This window comes from Gavialis gangeticus, unplaced genomic scaffold (genome assembly GCF_001723915.1).
Source record: "Gavialis gangeticus isolate Ggan-Ray unplaced genomic scaffold, GavGan_comp1, whole genome shotgun sequence".
Classification (NCBI taxonomy): domain Eukaryota; kingdom Metazoa; phylum Chordata; order Crocodylia; family Gavialidae; genus Gavialis; species Gavialis gangeticus.
The window spans coordinates 147,359,960-147,367,448 of NW_017729032.1; the positions used below are offsets into that span (position 1 = coordinate 147,359,960).

At 45.1% G+C, this 7,489-nt stretch overlaps 1 long non-coding RNA gene across 1 annotated transcript in view; it reads right to left on the reverse strand.

Annotated features, from left to right (window-relative positions):
- The window catches only part of LOC109302867, a 102,783-nt gene that overhangs the window by 50,332 nt on the left and 44,962 nt on the right, over window positions 1-7,489 (reverse strand). The window contains exon 4 of the long non-coding RNA XR_002098950.1: window positions 2,074-2,253. This is a non-coding gene — a long non-coding RNA (uncharacterized LOC109302867). The remainder of the gene's footprint in view (window positions 1-2,073; window positions 2,254-7,489) is intronic.

A 7,489-nucleotide genomic window follows, 5' to 3' on the forward strand; every position in this document is an offset into this window, starting at 1 on the left:
CACTGGCAGCTACTGCCTAGTGGTGCTCCGCCTGGAGACGCGTGCGAAGGACACCGAGGGAAAACGCCCCGAGGTCACTGGGAGCCTTCCTGGCCAGAGCCTCCTTCCTGGATAGCCAGATAACCAGCTTGGCCAGAGCCAGGAGGAGGCTGGGCTGGGCTGGGCTTGCTCCTCAGTCCTGCTGCCTTCCCCTGGGTCCTTCTGCCCCTGGCTCCTTTCATCTTTTACAGGCAACCAGGAGCAGATAAATATTCATTTTCTAAACTTTTTAGGTGCACCGCGGGCTGGATCTAGCTTGTAGGCTATATTTTGCCTGCCCCTGCATTAAGCTCAGTCATGAATTACACCCCTATGATGCCACATTGAAATCATGGGGATAGCATGAAATAAATATCAGCACAAAATTAGCTCTAAAATATGAGCTACATGTGCACACACAAATGTTTCTGCCAAAAAGATATTATGTAAGAACTGACTTCTCTTAAGTTAGCTATGAAAAAACAGATCGGGTTTAGGGAAGTGTGCAAACTAGGAAGTTGGCCATTGACCAGTGTGTGCTCAGTTGGCCATTGACCTAAGTGCATGTGGTTGGATAGGCTAGAGGCCCTGTATCCCTGACACTGTCTTGATAAGGCTTCAGTAAAACCTTGGCTCAATAAGATCTCAGCCCTGAGCAGGCCTTTCTTTTCTTCCAGCCCCCTGCCCCACTTTTCCTTAGTTTAATAAGGTCTTAGCTTCTACCAAGTTCCCTGCTTCCTTCTTCCTTCTAAAAGATAGTACCATGCTTTTTTAGGTGCCAGATGTATAAGGAGGAAGGGTTTCAAAGGCTCTTGTAGCTCACACCTGGAAGATGATAAGTCAAGTGACTCAGAAGTGTAGGGAGGCTTGAATGGAAGTTCAATATTAAACAGTCAACTAATCGGTACACCTACCAAAGCAGTGAAATAGGGTACATCTGCATACACATCTGTGTGGTCACTGGTGATTGGTTTTCTTATAAAATCATTAGAATTGAATTGTATTCAATGTATAACAAAGGTATGAAAGACATAACTGTCCTATTACACATTGAACATGTAAACTGTAAATTCCTGTGTACTTCCCAGCCAGTTTCAACAGCCAGCTGACAGGGATTAGAGGCTCTCTAGCTATATTAATTGGGGATGTCTACATGTGCATTAATATGCTGTAATTACTGTGTATTAAGTTTAGTACCTGTAATAACAGGTACTAACTTAATGTGTGGTAATTGATGCTACTGCGCAGTAGCACTGGCATGTGTCTTTTCAGTGACATTAATGTACAATAGACTAATTCTACTGCACATTAGTGAATTAGCACAGCTTTTGCTGTGATGTGCTAATGCACAGAAAATTAGTTTACTGGGCTTTTGGTTTCTCATGTAAATGCTCCCACTGTGTCGTTTCCTTAAGCTAAGCACAGTAAACTAGGAAGAAGACTGAACTGTGCAGGACAGGGGCCCAGCCAGTCTAGCTACTTACAACCCATATTCATTTATAGGATTTTATGCTGTGTTGTAACTAGAAGATGTAGACATTGTCATAGGGTTTGGTAAACAGTATCTGTTCAGCTGCATCCTGACACATTATGGTGTATGGCTAGTGATTTTTGCAGTAACCCCCGGTCATTATTTCCATTGTATGTAGAGACCTTTATGTAACTGGTAAAGCAATGACACAGAGAGAATCATGTTATGACACCTTTACAATGGTGTAAAATGGATATAAAGCAGGTGCTTAACTCACCCACCCTTGGGAGATCCCATGGCATCAGGGGTCTCCCAACCATGCACAGAAATGGCATACCAACTGCTATGACCCCATGGAAGACAGTGGTCCACAGCAGTCTGAGGACAGGAGACATGCAATCTGCCATTCCCTGCCACCAAAATACTTGATTATAATTTTGTTAAGGCTGGGTTGATATCAGGGAGCATACAACCAATTGATACTAACTGACTTATGTTGTGGTGGTAGTGGAAAACTTGAATGCCCTCAATACTTACATAGTTTTGTTCATTTTGAGTCCCAATTCCATTATCCTTATAAGTACCTTACCACTCTGAGAGTCCTAGTGATTTCAGTGGGTTGTTTGGTACTGCAAAAGCTGGCATGCCTTCTCAACTTTAATATCATATGATGCTGGAAATATTTAAAACCTTCAGTGTTTTGCAGGCTTGGAGCTTTAGATCTTACTCAAATTGTAGAATAACTTTGAGGTTGGCAGAACGTGCTGGAGTGAGAGATTTGGAATGAGAAAATGAGTGAATACAAATGTCATGGTATTTACTCAGATTACGTATTTTCTACATGTTCCCCTCATGAAAACCTGCATAACTGGTGCTATGTAAGCCTTGAAAGTGAGTGAGAGTCTAGACAGCTGTCAAATATCTTCTTTGTAGTGCAGTATGTTGTCCTTAGAAGCTAATCGGTAGGACTTGCTCAGTAGAACTTAATCAGCAGAACTAAGCACATTGTCAATGCTTAACAAATAATAATATCAACAGGAGATCTTTTTGACACAACCTATCAGACTTTTTTTATTTCTGGGGTGCATTGCCTGTCTCTAATTAACTTAAGAATTAATATTTACTACACCTCCATTTACGGTGGGTGATAATGATAGACTTAGAGGAGGATGGAAAATTTCAATGAAAATGAAATTTTAACAAGCATTAGAAATGGAATACTAAGAAAATACATGTTTCCTTCCATGTGTCGGATCTGTGTATAAAGTTACCATAGCACAATACTTTTCATAGGTGTTAAGTGTCAAAGTTACTGGAAATAAAAATGGATATGGACAGTTGTTTGAAGTGTAAAAACTGTATTTATGTTATCAGCATTGATTTTGATCTCCTGATAATCTATTCTTTAAAAATAGGCTCATTAAATGTTCCTTAGAAAAAAATGTGAATGTACACAGGATTATATATGTTAGTACAGGAAGGTTGGATGTATCAAAGGATTTGTAAGCCAAGGGTTTTCAGTTCTGTTACACCACTCTAATTTGGCACAGCCTGGCACTAGCTGAACTTCACTTCATTTGATGGCTGTATTCACCTGAAATTAGTTGGCAGTTTTCATTCTGCTCCAAGAGGAAACTCATATGCATTGTAAATAAAAAATAGATCTGAAGTTGATTCTAATCAGATTATCATAGCTTTAGTGGTTTTAATAGAACAAAGTCAACTTATACAGGTTGGGGATCTGGCTGACTATTACATGAGGCTTTAATTGACAGGTGTGTTGGGATGCTCTGTAAAGGTGCCACTGGTGCAGTAAGGATGGAGATTGTGGGCAGATTCCCAGTTGTTGTAAATCATTGTTGTACCACGGACGTCAATGGAGCTGTGCCAGTCCCTTACCTGACAACTTAGCTCTGAATGCCAGCAAGGGAAATCCCAGGTCTAGTCTGAGCCACAATTATGGATATGCTTGTGTTATGGATGCCTATGTTATACCTAATGTTTCAATATATAGAAAACCTCAATATCCCAGGGTGTCAACATCTGTTAAATCATGAACAATAAAACCTGTCTCTTTCAAATCTTGAAGGGAAAAATGGGTGTGAAGCTGAAGTCTGACATGTCTGAGCTATTGTGATGCACTTGGTAAAATATAAGTGAAAGATGTTAGTAAGTGTTATGGGATTTGGTTTTCTCTTGATATATTGGCATTTGCCAAGCTAATGTGTGGTATGAAGAGAAGGTATCCCTGTGAACACAAGTAAACACATCTCATAAGAAGCAGTTAGGATTTTGCAGTAGTAGCCACAAACCTGCAGTGCCACTAATGCTGTTAACTACAGTGTTTGGGTCATTACTGCAAAACCTTTTGCAATAGAACATGCAGATGAATGAACACCACACATGCAGGAAAGACTTAAGTGGCAGCCTGCAGTTTAGTTTGATTTCAGTGAGTGGCTCTATATTCCACACCCTTATCCCCTCCCCACTTTAGCCTTTCCTGAAGGCTAATTTATGTGACTGTGGCAAATCTCATTCTGAGCCCCCAACTCTCCCGAAGGATTGTGTAAGGAGCACAGGCTCCTCACTTAGAGCTGCTGATTCCACTTTGGGGGCCAGACTTCTCTTTGCAGATCTAGCTGATCACACATAGCAGGAAGGTGATCAAACACAGTGGCTTCTTTCTTCTTTGTGGGAAGGAATTAGTCATAACTGCTGCATGTCTGAGGTTTGTTTCCTTAGGGACCCCAGGGCAGCAGAGTTCGGAGGGCTTGGGAAGCAGCAGGATCAGAGGTGGTAGAACAGAGTATGGGTCAGCGCCGATGGGCCACTGTGCAGATCTGTTTGCCACTGATTCTTGAAGAATGAGGATTCAGCAATGGCTGAATTCACAACAAGGGAATAAGATTCCTTTCTCCACTCTTGTCCACAGGGGCCCCTTACTCCTAGCTGGGTTCCTCAGGTTTGGTACTGGATAAGTACAGGCTCAGTATGCATGGATGAGTGGAAGTGTTTACAATGAAAAATAGTGGCTCCATAGCCTAATAAAAATATAAGTTTTTTCTTAAATCAGTGGAAAAAAAATCCATCCTCAAAGGACATACTAATTTGATGATTATTGGAGAGTTTTAATTAAACTAGCGGGTAAAGTAAGTTTGATGCTGTGTTGTTATTCCTAATCTATCAACAGAGTAAAGGTGTCCATTTTTTCAGTGCAATTTTCTACATTAAAAAGTAAACATTAATATTTTCACAGATCTTACTGATCTAGTATGATAATTTAGAAAAATATCTCTATTAGGGATAGTTATATATGCTTTTTGTTGGAAATGCAATCACAGAATATGCACATAGCTGCAATCAATAGACAGATTAAGTAAATTAAATCACTCAATGTCTTTTTTTTCAATAGCTCTAAAGTTAAAAGTAATTTGCAAAGAAAATACTCAGTTTCAATTGGTTTGTAATATCTGTTAATGATCTTTGGAAAAATTTCTGATAACACACTGGAATTCCCTCAGGGACAGAATAGTGAATAAGTGGATTTTTTTAAGTCTGAGATGTCATTAGCTAGTGATTTCTTTGAAGTAAAAAGCTGTTACAGAATAAATTGCATAGGTATACAAGTGAACAGGACAATCATTTTTATGAATAATATGCATTTTTCCACTGTGCTTCATGCCCCAAAAATAAATAATTCGAAATCTAAGCTGCTAACTGTTATAAACATTCAGGAATCATAACAGCGTGTATTTTGTGCTTATTTTACATATGTATTAAATCTTTATATATATTTATAGATTGCTGGGGTAAAAACACTAGTTTAGGATCATTTTCACTTTATCTTGTAAATGACTCTCCAAATCTAGAAGGCCCAATCACACCTCTCTCCACCAGTGGAGGTTGCTTAGCTCCTATGAAAAGGCTTGGCTCTGCAGTCCAATCCTGTCATTTTCTTGGTGATGGAATAGAAGATTTTACCCCAGTATCATATAGAACATATGAAGCCATAAGGTTGTTCCCAACAAAGCCCCCAAGATAGTGGGAGAAATCCAGGAGAGCTGGGCAAGGAGTAGCCACCTGTGTACTACTGCCATTCTCATCCTTGTCTTGTACTCTGTGCACTTCCCACAGCTGGAACTTCTCAAGAGCAGGAAATGGGTAACCACCTATCACCACTGCTGTTCCCAGTGGACGTAGGCATTAGGCTTGTGTGAAGCAGTATTTGCTTCAGATTTGGATTTGGCCAATTGCAGGGATAGTGATTTGATTTGGTGATTTAAATCACTGTCCCAATTTGATTTGGCCGATTCGGATTTGGAGTTTCAGCACCAATTCAGAGATTCAGCCACAGACGATACAGGCAGTCCTTGATGACATTGGACACAGCTGCCTCCAGCTGGTAAGTCTGTTGTGGTGGGCAGAGGGGGGAAGAGAAGGGTGTGGGGGTGTGTGGCAGGACGGCCACTAGGGGTGCCGTGACCTCCCCTAGCGCCCTTGCCTACCGTGCCAAGCCTGGGTCCTGAACGCACCCTCTGTCTTGCCCGCCACGTCTTTGATCTTATATTATCAATGGGAGGCTGCCTTCTAGCCCTCCTTGGCACGGGGCCGGTCTTGCTCTACCACGATTCCGGGGCTACTCCCTGTACTGGCCCTCGCCGGCCTGTCTCCCAGACTGTTCTAAGTAGCCCGCCATCCCTTTGGGCTTTCCCTTAGTACGTGCCCACTCCTGGGGGGCTTCTCTCGATATGTGACCCCCCCAGCCTTATGGGCTACGCGTGCCTCCTACCTCCCGTTTAGCATGCCCCAAGCCTCGCAGCTCTTCCAGACGTTATCAGGTCCTTTCCTTTCTACGCCCTTGGGCTTGCCACGCACCCGACGCCCCTTTACCGGCGCCTCTGGGCTTGCCACGCACCCGGGGCCCCTTTACCGGCGCCTCTGGGCTTGCCACGCACCCGGGGCCCCTTTACCGGCGCCTCTGGGCTTGCCACGCACCCGGGGCCCCTCTATTCACTAGCCCTCTCGGGCCCACTAATTATATCTGCTTCCCCCCTGGGGTCCGCTCAATCTAGGCACCCCTCCTGGAGCTTCTCTCTCACAGACCGTGCCCCACTGGGGCCAGTCTCCCTGCGCTCATGCACTCCTTGCCTTCACCGGGCTTCTCAATGAATTTGCCCCCTTCCGGGGCTTCTCACTAAGCTTGCCCCCTTCCGGGGCCTCCCCCGTCCAGGCAGCGGCCCACTGGGGCCTGCCTCTCATGTACCTTGCGGTCACCCGCCCTTGGGTCCACGCCCCGCGTTCCCCGCGGTCTTGCCCACACTGGGGCTTGTGCCTCGCGCTTCCCGCACTCTCTCGCCCACGCTGGGGCTATATTCGCATTTTCTCATGCTCGGGGCTCAGGCGGCCTCAGCCTTACCTGGTCCCAGGCCCCTGCTAGGGTCCTATGCCTGACTCGGGCTTTGTCTGCGCTTCTCACACCTGGGGCTCAGGCGGCCTCGGCCTTACCTGGCCCCAGACACCTTCTAGGGTCCTATGCCTGACTTGGGCTTCTCACAGTTGGGGCTCAGGCAGCCTTAGCCTTACCTGGCCCCCAGACACGCCTCTTTGGGCCTATGCCCCATTCGGGCTTCTGCCTACGCACAACACTGCTCTTCCCGAAGTCGCCCCACTGGGCTGGGGTTGGGACACCCCACAACGCAGCACCTCCTGCAGCGCTAGAAACACCCCTTTCTACTGGGGGAGCTCCCTTGAGTCCTCCTCCACCCCTACAGCCTCGCCCGGTCCTCCCATTTAATCACCACAATCAATCCAAACGGAAGCGCAAACCATAAGCCTGCTGGCTGAAACACAAAATAAGCCCGCTGGCTATAACCTCTGTTGAGCATCACCTTGGCTACTCTCCGTCTCCCTGTCAGGGCTCTCTCCCCTGCATGTCATAATGCCGATGCTCGGGCTGGGCTGGGCTGGGCTGGGCTGGGCTGGGCTGGGCTGGGCTGGGCT